This window comes from Polyodon spathula, chromosome 1 (assembly GCF_017654505.1).
Source record: "Polyodon spathula isolate WHYD16114869_AA chromosome 1, ASM1765450v1, whole genome shotgun sequence".
NCBI classification, from domain to species: Eukaryota; Metazoa; Chordata; class Actinopteri; order Acipenseriformes; family Polyodontidae; genus Polyodon; species Polyodon spathula.
Genome location: NC_054534.1, coordinates 392246 through 405559, shown reverse-complemented (window position 1 = coordinate 405559; position 13314 = coordinate 392246). Strand labels below are relative to the sequence as shown.

The following is a 13314-nucleotide window of genomic DNA, read 5'->3' as shown; positions in this document are numbered from 1 at the left end:
GTGCGGAGTGAAATACGCTCCTCAGCTTTAAGGTTTATGTCTGCTGCTAAGTGCTGAGTGAAATACGCTCCTCAGCTTTAAGGTTTATGTCTGCTGCTAAGTGTTGAGTGAAATACGCTCCTCAGCTTTACAGTTTATATCTGCTGCTAAGTGTTGAGTGAAATACGCTCCTCAGCTTTAAGGTTTATATCTGCTGCTAAGTGCTGAGTGAAATACGCTCCTCAGCTTTAAGGTTTATATCTGCTGCTAAGTGCTGAGTGAAATACGCTCCTCAGCTTTAAGGTTTATATCTGCTGCTAAGTGCTGAGTGAAATACTCTCCTCAGCTTTAAGGTTTATATCTGCTGCTAAGTGCTGAGTGAAATATGCTCCTCAGCTTTAAGGTTTATGTCTGCTGCTAAGTGCTGAGTGAAATACGCTCCTCAGCTTTAAGGTTTATATCTGCTGCTAAGTGCTGAGTGAAATACGCTCCTCAGCTTTAAGGTTTATATCTGCTGCTAAGTGTTGAGTGAAATACGCTCCTCAGCTTTAAGGTTTATATCTGCTGCTAAGTGCTGAGTGAAATACGCTCCTCAGCTTTAAGGTTTATATCTGCTGCTAAGTGCTGAGTGAAATACTCTCCTCAGCTTTAAGGTTTATATCTGCTGCTAAGTGCTGAGTGAAATATGCTCCTCAGCTTTAAGGTTTATGTCTGCTGCTAAGTGCGGAGTGAAATACGCTCCTCAGCATTAAGGTTTATAATTGCTGCTAAGTGTTGAGTGAAATACACTCAGCAGCTTTAAGGTTTAGGCTTTCTGGACGTTGACATCCAAACCCACCTCCCAATGCAGCACGACGGTTGGTCATATGTCAAAAACTAAAGCCTTGCGTGCAAAAGTGACCTCAAGCTGTCCTTGTTCCTGAGGTCTGAACCTTCCAATATCCCTTCGGAGTACACAGATCTGTGAGATATTTAAACTGTGGCAGCCTGGGGAACAGGGAGGGGAGTGGCGACTGGAGAGCATCTGAAATCAGCCATGCTGGAGGAATGCAGGCAGGTGAGATAGTGACCTGTGTTGGGATTCTATCGTAATAGCCCTTGGTTTGACATCAGGGCAGCAACCCCTGCAGCACCAAGCCTCCCAGCAACATTATGCTGTTACTCTCACACATTTCACTTTACTGGGGCACGTACAGTACACTGTCTGGCCTCTTTATTAGGACCCGTACCAATACAGCAAGTCCATATGTTGCATGTCTAGTGAGCAGAGCCACTAGCCATAGGTACAACAGCCTTTCCTGATGTAGCTTATCACTGTGTCATCTGTCATCTGCCATCGCCCAGCCTTGGAGTGCTGATAGCAGGAGGAGAGAGGATGGGGTGCTGGCTCCAGGACAGGACCCTCAAAGCCAGCACGGAGCACGGAGGTTGGCTTGAAAACAATTTCTCTGCAGTGGAGGGTCTCCTTACATGTGAATTAATCTCCCAGTTTAGACAGAACTGTACAGACGAGCTTGCTTTCTGATGATTCCAACGACAAAGCGGATTTAGCCTCTCGGTTTAAACTGGAGTACGAAGAGACAATGGATTTCACACATTAGTAAAAAATGTATATATTTAATAAGAGGGGTGGAGGTCTTGGATAAATACTGCTAAAAAAGGTTCCTTTACACTTTGAAAATTATAAATAGAAAGAGAGCGAGAGAGAGACAGAAAGAGACAAACAGAGAGAGAGAGAGCGACAGAGAAATTTGAAGAAGGAAAATAAAAATAGTTAAAAACTTTTATAATAGGTTGAAAAAACTCTGTCATCCAATTAAGTTGTAAAACAAATTAGATATCTTGAAATAGGCTGTTTCCCTCTAAGGTTAACACCTACAGAAGATACAGTATGAATTATTGAGCATGCTGTGTGAAAAACGCATAAGAAAGAAAGAAAGAAAGAAATGTGGTATACTGTACTGTACTGAAGTTTAGTAAATGACTGTAGAGTGCCAGCACAGGAGCACTTTATTAAAGTGCACAGTGACACTTAGGGGACAGACAGCAAACCGTACTCAGAGGAAGGTGGGGAACCCCTGGCCATAGTACCCCACTGCGAAGTAGTCTGGCTTGGGCCGGAGCACCGTCATGATGTTCTGGAAGAACTTGGCCTGTGTTTGCTGTAGAGAGAGAGAGAGAGAGAGAATGGTGGTGGATTTGAACGAGAGAAATATAAAACAAAATCCTTCTGCTAATATCTTCATAGTAGGTACCTAACAGTTTTTTTCTTGTGTTGAACTTACAATATTACAACTATCTATACAACAATATCTATAACTGTAAACCTTCAGTCGTAACCTCTGAGGCCCGTATTAACAAAACACTGACATTCGAGCGAAGCGTATGCTTTGTGTAGTGCATAGTTAAGTAGTATCTATTGACATAATTGATGCTTAAGTTAGCATTGGTATTCAGAAAGGTCACTTGACTCCCATTCAAGTCAGTGTACACTGAAGAGGTTGCACTGCTGTAGAATGAAAAGCAGCTTACCATGATAAGCAATAGGATGTGTTATTAAAGCAGTGGACGTGTTTGTTTAGTGAGCTCAATGATTAAAGTATAGCTTTTTAACCAGTCTTTATTATAATTAACAAATCAAATAGTTTAGAGAAAGCAAATGACGAGCTTCTCCCTGTTGTCTGAAGATGGAGCCTGTTTGAAACCCTGACTCTGCTGTGTGAACCGTGTTGATCTGTCTGGCCCCTGGGTCTGCTCGGGATAGAAGAGCTGTGAGGAGCTAATTACGCTCCTAGCAGCCGTCTCCTCTCAATCATCACCAGAGACCGCTAGGCTCAGGTGAACTCCTTTATACCAAAGAAATAAACCAGCTCTGCTGCCTCCTGTCTCTCAGGTGTACTGTCACGTCTGCTGCGTTCACAGATTTTCACTCACTCTTTTTATTCTGTCTTATTTATTTTCTGTTTACTCTGCACACACTCTTAACTTCAGGGGAGACGTTAGGAGGACAGAGATGTTATAAACTCCTAGTGGTTTATGTTTGAGTACTGGGCGAGCTTGTATGTATGTCCATATAACCCATATTTTAATCAAGAAAAGCACTCAAGTCTCATTCATCTGAAGTTTTACGGATCAGAGCAATGCTCCTTCGCTTTATTAAAATGCTTTTAATATTGGAAAGGCAGTTTGCGCACACCACCAAAATCCATAAACATGCAATAACAATTAGCATAGTCAGTTGCAAGTTCAGCATTAACACTTCAATTGGCAGGATTCATCTCCGTGCATCAGTGCAGCCACCGGGCCAGCTATACACACGCCAATGACCTCATACACTTAGATGCATCAGTGCAGCCACCGGGCCAGCTATACACACGCCAATGACCTCATACACTTAGATGTATTTATGCAGCCACCGGGCCAGCTATGCACGCGGTCTAAAAAAGCACCCACTTCTATATTTCAGTTCATTCAATATAACAGTCTCTCAAAAACTAAAACATAGTTTCAATACCTTATAGCAATGCAACCAATACATGTGAGATATAATATTGTTAGATAATATGCTTACCTCCTATTATAAGGAAAAGTAAAGTGAACAAAGGAATCAGTGCAGCCACCGGGCCAGCTATACACACGCCAATGACCTCATACACTTAGATGCATCAGTGCAGCCACCGGGCCAGCTATACACACGCCAATGACCTCATACACTTAGATGCATCAGTGCAGCCACCGGGCCAGCTATACACACGCCAATGACCTCATACACTTAGATGTATTTGTGCAGCCACCGGGCCAGCTATACACACGCCAATGACCTCATACACTTAGATGTATTTGTGCAGCCACCGGGCCAGCTATACACACGCCAATGACCTCATACACTTAGATGTATTTGTGCAGCCACCGGGCCAGCTATACACACGCCAATGACCTCATACACTTAGATGTATTTGTGCAGCCACCGGGCCAGCTATACACACGCCAATGACCTCATACACTTAGATGTATCAGTGCAGCCACCGGGCCAGCTATACACACGCCAATGACCTCATACACTTAGATGTATCAGTGCAGCCACCGGGCCAGCTATACACACGCCAATGACCTCATACACTTAGATGTATCAGTGCAGCCACCGGGCCAGCTATACACACGCCAATGACCTCATACACTTAGATGTATCAGTGCAGCCACCGGGCCAGCTATACACACGCCAATGACCTCATACACTTAGATGTATTTGTGCAGCCACCGGGCCAGCTATACACACGCCAATGACCTCATACACTTAGATGTATTTATGCAGCCACCGGGCCAGCTATGCACGCGGTCTAAAAAAGCACCCACTTCTATATTTCAGTTCATTCAATATAACACTCTCTCAAAAACTAAAACATAGTTTCAATACCTTATAGCAATGCAACCAATACATGTGAGATATAATATTGTAGATAATATGCTTACCTCCTATTATAAGGAAAAGTAAAGTGAACAAAGGAATCAGAATTGTCTTGTGGAGATCTGCAAATGATGGCCAACGTCACTCTGCCAAGCTGAGTCTTGATTGTGGTGCCTCATTGTAAAAGACATGAGGTTTTATAGATTTTGGTCTCCATTGGAGTACATGGAGAGACTTTATCAAATCCAATCATTCATTTGTTTAGACACTTCTTATCCTTCTTTGGCACTCAACAACCTAAAAGTTTTAGGGCCAAATGCCAATAACTTTCCAAGATATGACACCTGTTCCACACACTCGACCATGATCTCATCCGCTCATTTCTCGACCCCTCCTCTATCTAAAAAGTTAGGTGAAACACAGTTCACAAGACCCTTGCTATCCCTCTATTTTATATGTGTATACAAAGAGAATAATGTTACTTTGAGTATATGAGTGTTGTTTAAAATATACACAACACTATTAGCCATATACCAATCTTCCCAATTTCCAGCGATAATTAATGTCTTTTAGCAATGTTCCCCCTTCTTCTAGGGTGAGAAGATAATTTCCCTTGTTAAATTTTAACCTTGACACTATAATCTTTTAGATAAAAGAATTCTCCCTCTGCATGCCAACTATGCCTCCCTTTACCAGGCATGGCTTTCTCTAAAAAACAGGCTCACAGAAAATTTGGGAAGAAAGTTACCTTTTTCAAAACCTATCCCCTACTTTTAAAATTACTTTTTAAGCTTCTTATTTTATTTTTCAAACAACATCCCTTTATGCTGCATCATCTTTTAACTCAGAGTCAAACTAGACAGTTTATTCCCTATGGCACACGATTACTAACTATTGTAATACAAACTTATCTTGATGAGAAACAATTTCATGTATATTATTATAACAGGCAGTGTTAAGCATATGGTCTTACATGCACAAATTGTTTTTAGTAAAAAGCAAGCATATTAAACCTTATTTCAACATTTTCTTAGGCTAAAAAAAGGTGCTTTAGAGACTTAGCAGTCAATTCTGGGAGTCAAGCCCATCTTGATAAGAAACTGCCAAAAACTAGCCACTGCATCAAACTGTATCAGCTTCTACTGCATGATTTTATATAAAGAAAATACATACGTTTCACAATTACTGACTAAAACAGCATTAAGCGTTACTTTTGATTACACACTTACATAATTTTCCAAACTAAAGATTATACAAACACTACAAAGGATTATAACACATATTATTGCATTAATACGTTTCATTTTAAATCATCCAGTCCATGTCCAGGGTTTCAGGTCGCTCCCAGCAAGACTCCACTTCGGTCTCAGGTTCAGCTCGGGTTCGTTCAGCGAACACGACAATGGGCCCTCGAATCCATCGTCTTGCATCACAGGTGTGAGTCGCCATGGCCTTGACTTTGTACCTACAAGACACTTGTACACGCTTAGCAGGGACACCTTCCTCACATTCTAATTTTCCCAGATGCACCCATTTCACTAAGTGACCTTTTTCCTCACAACCCATGCATTCAACTCTTTTTACATCCCGTGGATTCACATTCAGATGGGAGAAAGAGATTCCCTCGGAATCGTTACATTCAAACAGAATCTTACAGTGTCTCACTAAATGACTGCAAGCTGGACATGGCTTGAGCCTGGTCAGGGGTGATTCACCTCTGCATCTCTCACATCCACACATGACAAGAGGATTAGCTCTTATTTCGTTAGTCAGAACCAACTCTGTGCCTCTCACAAACATTCTAGACCGGTACATGTTTCTTTCATTCATCTCTTTCTATTCACATAGAGACACTGTAGAAGGGATGCCATTCATCCAGAATACAATAGGGGGCCAAAACTCACTGTTTTTCATATCAGCAGGCACCCAACTTATAGTTTGTTTATCATCATCAGTGGGCAAACTCAATACAACTGAATCGGAATCAATCGAGGAGCCGTAAGCCCTAGCCACTGAGATTCTCCAAGCAAAAGGATCCAGTGTTTTACTGCATATAATAACTGGTTCGGGGTCACAAGTGACAGTACCCATGATGCGAGCAGCCCCAGAGTCTGTAAAGAAACGGCTTGAAGGAGAATACTGTCCACTCTGCTGCTTTTTGTTCACTACCCCTCCCTACTGTCCCTCTCCGGCTCCAGCAGATTGGTACTGAGCATCTAATGGTTAAACCACTCACCCTCTGCCCATCTATATTCCCCTCATCTCTCTCACCTTCCTTCCTCTTCTATCCCCCAACTCCTCATCTGTCCCTCCCTCCTTCCCTCTCCTCTGCCTCCCCCACTGCCCTCCTTCCTCCCTCCCCCTTTCCTCCTCTCCATCCCTCTCTTCTTCTTCCTTCCCTTTCTCTCTCCACTCTTGTTCCCCCTTGCTCTCTCTTGACTAAGTTGGAGCTCAGCATCTCGTATTCGAATACCTCACTCCCCCCACCTCCTCTCCCTCTCTCTCCTCTCCCTCCTCTCCCTCTCTGTCCTCTCCTCTACCCTCCTCTCGCTCCCTGTCCTCTCTTTTACCCTCCTCTCCTCTCCCTCAGTCCGCTTCCTCTCGTCCCTCTTGACTCACCAGGTTGGCGCTCAGCATCTCGTAGTCAAACAGCTCTCTCTCGTACTGTTGAGCCAGCTCCTTACACAGCATGATCACCTCCTCCCACATCTGACACACAAAGACACATTCAAATCAACACTTTGACAAGCTCCTGACCACAATAACAACAACTGCAGGATCCAGAATAAACACAAAATATAGTTAGTAGACTTTCACATGTTGTCTCCACATTACTTTACAAAGAGTGTTGGCTGTCTGTCTGTCTGTAAGTACTTTATAAAGTGTAAATCAATTGATGGAAACAGATCCTTTAATATTTTGTTATTAGAAATGTTAGGTTTTTTTTCCAAGGAGAATACAAAAAGTACAGCAAGGTCAATTGAAATAATAATGCATTGTAGCTGTTTGCAAACATCCCTTTCGAGGAACGTGTTCCACCCTTGCCAGCGTGTGGTAACTTTGTTAAACCGCACAGAATGCACATGCAGTTTGGGTGTAACGCTTCAACAAGGATCTGCGCAATGCAACTGGCATCTTGAAGTGTTAATGCTTAAAAAAGACAACTACAATTAGAAAGCTGGAGTTCAATTGTCTTTCAGCATTGTGCTGTAGCTGCAAGATAGCCTATTTGTGAACTGTACTGGAAGCAGTTTTCATTTAAATCAAATTACACTTGTCAAAACAATGGCACAGAATGCTGTAGTTACTGTGGGGAGTAGATACTCAGTGATGCACAGAATAGGGGTGGGTCCAAATGAATTCGAATGACTGGCAATTACATGGACTTGTTTACCCGTAACTAAATATTTATTCCAAGTTAGTTGCAGTTGGGCTGCCTGACTGCATTATTTTCTTTCCAGTCTGTGCTTCATCTTAAAGAACTGCCGATACAGTTAGAGGGGATGTCGTTTGGGACCGTACTGTAAAGAGAAACCCCTTTTATTTATTTTACCAGGAAATGCACCCCATTGAGGCTGTGGTGTGATCAGTGATTGGAGCTCTGTCTCTGATGGCTGCTAAGAGGATGTCATGGTTACAGTATTTGTGTTCTCTGACCAGCACCCTTAAATAAAGTTTAATACGACAGGATGGATCCCAATGCCAGGTCATTTAAGACCATGGACAACACACAGCTGTACTGCTCCAATGTACTGCTTTACTGTTCTGTTTTTGCATTTCATATTGAAGTTATACAGCACAGTACTTTTCTTTTTCTTTTATTTCATATGCAGGCTATTTGCTGTAATAATGAATGTAATCAGGAAACACATTTTAAGCACTGTGATGTGCACTGTGCTTTATGCATGAAAGCACATGCTGCTAGCGTAACACTCCCCCAGTATAAGCAGGAAATGATTATTTTCTATGAATGGAAGATTGTCAACTATCAGTGCATTCATAACTATCGAACACTCAATAGAGCCAAATTGAAAGTACTCAAACGAAATCAATGTGATGATAAACATGTTGACTAGTTATTCATTATTAACTGACAGGTATTTCATGGGTGTTGATTGACACTTCAGCAGATTCATTCTGCTGTTTTTCCCATGATTATTTGACATCTTCTCATCACGATTGTCAAGGTATGCAGTAGAACACACTTTTATAAAGCTTTCATTTCTCACTTTGCAACCTGAACGGGTCATTTTTAACCCTTAAAACGTGGAGCAGCAAGCGCTGAAAATCAGACCCTTCTGAAAATAAATGAGCGACGACTGAACAGTCTTTTCATTCCTCAGCGACAGACTATGATATTTGACAGAGAGAAAGCAGCGAGGCCATGCAGTTCCACTTGACCAGAGTCTCCTGCCCTGTACTTGCAGGTGGAGAATGTCCTTACAAAACGTTCCCATAGTAAAAGCATAGCAAAGTGTAATAAAGCACAGTAAAAGCATGGTAAAGAATAAGTAAGGATTGTAAAGAATAGGTAAGGATTGTAGAGACTAGCGAGGTATGGTAAAGCATTTTACCGTACATGGCAGGCCAGGGTAAACAACAGTAAATACATAACCATAGGAAAAGCATGGGAAAGCTGCAAAAATAGAGCAGTAAACTTTTATAAAGGTGAGTGATTCACATTGTGATACCAGGTGGAGCACAAGCGCCTCTGCAGCCTGTGAAGAACAGAGTCTCAGGGCTGCGATATGAAGGCTGAGCAATGCCACTTGATATTCTGTGCGGAGAGCTCCATTAGCACGGACAATCACAGGGCTCAGCAGGGTCATCCCACTGGGCTCTGAAGCAGTTTGCATTTTAAACTCAAATTAACCTCCTGGCCCTGGGGGTGTGGGGGGTCAGTCGAGGAGAGCGCAGGAGAGCACTGATTGGACACAGCATTACCAGAGCTGAAAATAATGATCCTAAACTGAGGTCAGCCTGCTTATGAGGACCAGCCCAGATTAAGAGATTGCATTTATTACTAGCCATTATTAATGTGTATCATCTTGTGAAAGACAGGTGGAGCATGGAAAGGAACTTGAAATGTGTCTGCCTGTGTTTTAACAGGAGTCGTTGGGCTGTGCAGTTTTATAACATTGTTTTTTCTCAAATTTAAATACTCTTCAGATGAGTAAATGTCAGCGGTCAGTGTAATGAACTGTTACTAATTGGTTATTGCACCTTTAAGTAGCACATGTAGTTCTTTAGCACCACATGCTGGTTTCTGACTAGCTCTCAGGTGTAAGACGCTGCAGAGCTGTGTAGGTGTGCCTCGGAAGTATCTGGAGTAAAAGTGGGTTAACTAGCATGACTTGTGAGTTATAGAATGAAACTGAATCTAGGCTCAGTATGGTCTGAAGCAGTTGACTACTGACCCCTGTGTCTGGACTCTCTATACTGGCTTCTGGCCTGGATTAACCTCGAACCAGCTTGCCCATCGTTAAGTATAGCAGTGTGAGGGCCCCTGCCCTGCTGTGCTCAGTGGTCGGAGCGGGTGTACAGTACCTTGCCCTTGTCAAAGTGTCAATGATCTTGCTGTAGAGGCTCTCCTTCACCTGTCACTGGGTGTGCATGCTCTCGAAGCCCTGGGTCTGGGCAGAGAAGGGCTCATCTGACCACTGCCAGCAAGAAACACACAACACAAGACAGTTAAAGGGTTTTGTTAATCCTTAAGTCTTACCTGTTTTGCACTACATAGGTCTGAAACACTCTGTTACAGCACACATGTACTTCCATTTTAAAACATGATAGCTTGTGGTAAATACCATGAAAGAGTCTGAAAGAGGAAACTTGAAACCTATATAACGAACGCAAGGACTAAATATGTGGGGTTTATTTAATTATTTTGTAAGCCTCAATCACGTTAAGAAGTTTAGCCGTGATGTTTACATTTTGTTTTTAGTCTCATCTGTTGGTTTTACCACTTGGAGAAAAAAAGTGAATTCATTACAGGACTATAGAAAGTGCTGTTGTTTGTGTCAAGCTGTGTACTTGGCAAAGCCCCCAGCTCTTTGATAAACTCTCTTGAGAGTGCAATTAAAAATGATCTGGCCATTTAAACTGTTGAGATATGCGCTGCATCTGGTAACAGCTATCTCTGAAATACCTCAGATCCCTAAGTAGAAACATATATGTCTCCCTGGAGGCTTTCAAGATGCTTCCTCTAAAACAGTGGTTCCCTGCCTGTGCCTGTGAGTAAACTCCAGGTGGTCTGCAAACAACTCCCCACATTTGGTTAAGCAGTTCTTTCATAAAAACCCATTTCTATACAATCACATGCTGTACTACCACGATATACAGTATATATTGCTAAGCAACACAGCAAACAGATGAAACCACATTAGATATAATAAGATATGTATGTAGGGTCCACCCCCCTATCTGTTTCTTTTAATACAGGTGTGTTTATAATTTATATTAGCTCTCAGTGATGCAATACCAAACATCTTCTTCAAAGCCGCCATTAACTGAAACAGCTTTCTATGTGAAACAAATACTAACTAAATAACTGTTACACATTATGACTGACACACTATTACCAGTGACTGCTGTGAATAGTGCAGCTGGCAACAAGGGAAAGACCTCGTGACAGCATGGAGAGACAGCTGACAGGAGGAAAGAGACCCCATTGGGGCTGGCAAGGGTTAGCTACCCTGGTCGGCAGTATCCAGCTCTATGTTTTCAAAGGTAAACAGGATGCTGGAGACACCCGCCCAAGGCTTCTAATAAATTAAAGAGAAAAATACCCCTAGCATCAACGAGAGCGGGGGCGGAAGATGACTCAACATTGGAAAACACGGTTAACGGAAACGGATATGAGAATGGAGGGTACTTCACAAAAGACTAGTTCAAGATCTGCAGTTAGCAAAGACATGGAACTCCAGGTTTGTGTCTATGGCTGGAGCAAGGCAACAACAGTCATGGGTTTGAAGATTCATCAAGGGAGAATGAAATGCTTGAGGGAGAAGGGACAAGGGCCTTGCATTGATCAATACTTCTTACGAAGTCAGTCAAATGAAATCCAACGACAGGAAGCAAACCTTTGCAAGATATAAGCACCCCTGTCATAGACATGAGGAGGACTTGCGTGGATACAACTAGTGATGAACCTAATGATCCATGCGAACCCTGTCAGAAGAACCAGTGTAAAAGAGACAAGAACATCAACGGGCACAAGCCTGCAGTTAAATGGCCAAGAGCTTGTGAGAAAACTGCGTGGGACACAGTAAACATGGATCTCTGTTTTACTTTGGAAAGGTTAAATGGAACAGTTGAAAGAAGCTGGATAAATTTGGAGACATCATCTATGCATATGGAAGCGAGAGGTTTGAAATTGAAAAAAGGAAGGAAAAAGTACAAACTATTCCTGGAAAGTCTAGACGGCAGCAGGAGATTGAACGCTTAGTTAGAGAAAGGAGACAGTAGAGGAAGCAATGGAGAAAAGCAGAACAAAGTCAGAAGGAGGGACTCAATCTGTTACAAAGGGTCATAGAAGATAAGCTTGCAACATTGCGCAGAGCTGAGCTCCTACGGAAACGCTACAAAAAGAAAGAGTGTGCGAGAACTAACTTTTATAAAGACCCATTCAAATGTGTAAAGAAGATATTCACCAGTGAGAAAAATGGCACACTAAAATCATCTAAGTTTGAGCTGGAGAGATATTTGGAGGAAACACATACAGATTCAAAAAGGCAGGAACCTATGTCAATTCCTTCAGATATCTCACCTGTCAATCCACCCGAATACCAAATGGAGGACTATGCACCTAAGTGCAAAGAAGTAGAGCAAGCTGTGAAAAAAGCAAGGGCATCATCATCTCCAGGGCCTAATGGAATTCCATACAGAGTGTAAAAGAGTGCTTCTGGAGTTCTTTGAATCCTGTGGAAATTGATAAAAGTGGCATGGGAAAAAAACAAGTTGTACCAAGAGCATGGCACCGAGCAGGTGGAGTCTTTATACCAAAAGAAAGGGATTCTACAAGCATTGGTCAGTTTCGTCTTATTTACCAATTAAACCGTACAGTGGCTTGCGAAAGTATTGACCCCCCTTGGCATTTTTCCTATTTTGTTGCCTTACAACCTGGAATTAAAATAGATTTTTTGGGGGTTTGTATCATTTGATTTACACAACATGCCTACCACTTTGAAGATGCAAAATATTTTTTATTGTGAAACAAACAAGAAATAAGACAAAAAAACAGAAAACTTGAGCGTGCATAAGTATTCACCCCCCCCAAAGTCAATACTTTGTAGAACCACCTTTTGCAGCAATTACAGCTGCAAGTCTCTTGGGGTATGTATCTATAAGCTTGGCAAATTTAGCCACTGGGATTTTTGCCCATTCTTCAAGGCAAAACTGCTCCAGCTCCTTCAAGTTGGATGGGTTCCGCTGGTGTACAGCAATCTTTAAGTCATACCACAGATTCTCAATTGGATTGAGGTCTGAGCTTTGACTAGGCCATTCCAAAAGATTTAAATGTTTCCCCATAAACCACTCAAGTGTTGTTTTAGCAGTATGCTTAGGGTCATTGTCCTGCTGGAAGGTGAACCTCCATCCCAGTCACAAATCTCTGGAAGACTGAAACAGGTTTTCCTCAAGAAGTTCCCTGTATTTAGCGCCATCCATCATTCCTTCAATTCTGACCAGTTTCCCAGTCCCTGCCGATGAAAAACATCCTCACAGCATGATGCTGCCACCACCATGCTTCACTGTGGGGATGGTGTTCTCGGGGTGATGAGAGGTGTTGGGTTTGCGCCAGACATAGCGTTTTCCTTGATGGCCAAAAAGCTCAATTTTAGTCTCATCTGACCAGAGTACCTTCTTCCATATGTTTGGGGAGTCTCCCACATGCCTTTTGGCGAACATCAAACGTGTTTGCTTATTTTTTT

At 42.4% G+C, this 13314-nt stretch overlaps 1 long non-coding RNA gene across 1 annotated transcript; it reads right to left on the bottom strand.

The window, feature by feature from the left end:
* Positions 1 to 2042: 2042 nt before the first annotated feature.
* Positions 2043 to 10036, bottom strand: LOC121329271. Its single transcript, XR_005951757.1, has 3 exons — positions 9932 to 10036; positions 7004 to 7093; positions 2043 to 2141 (listed from the first exon to the last, which is right to left on the bottom strand). It is a non-coding gene; the product is annotated as an uncharacterized LOC121329271 (long non-coding RNA).
* Between the last annotated feature and the right edge of the window lie 3278 nt (positions 10037 to 13314).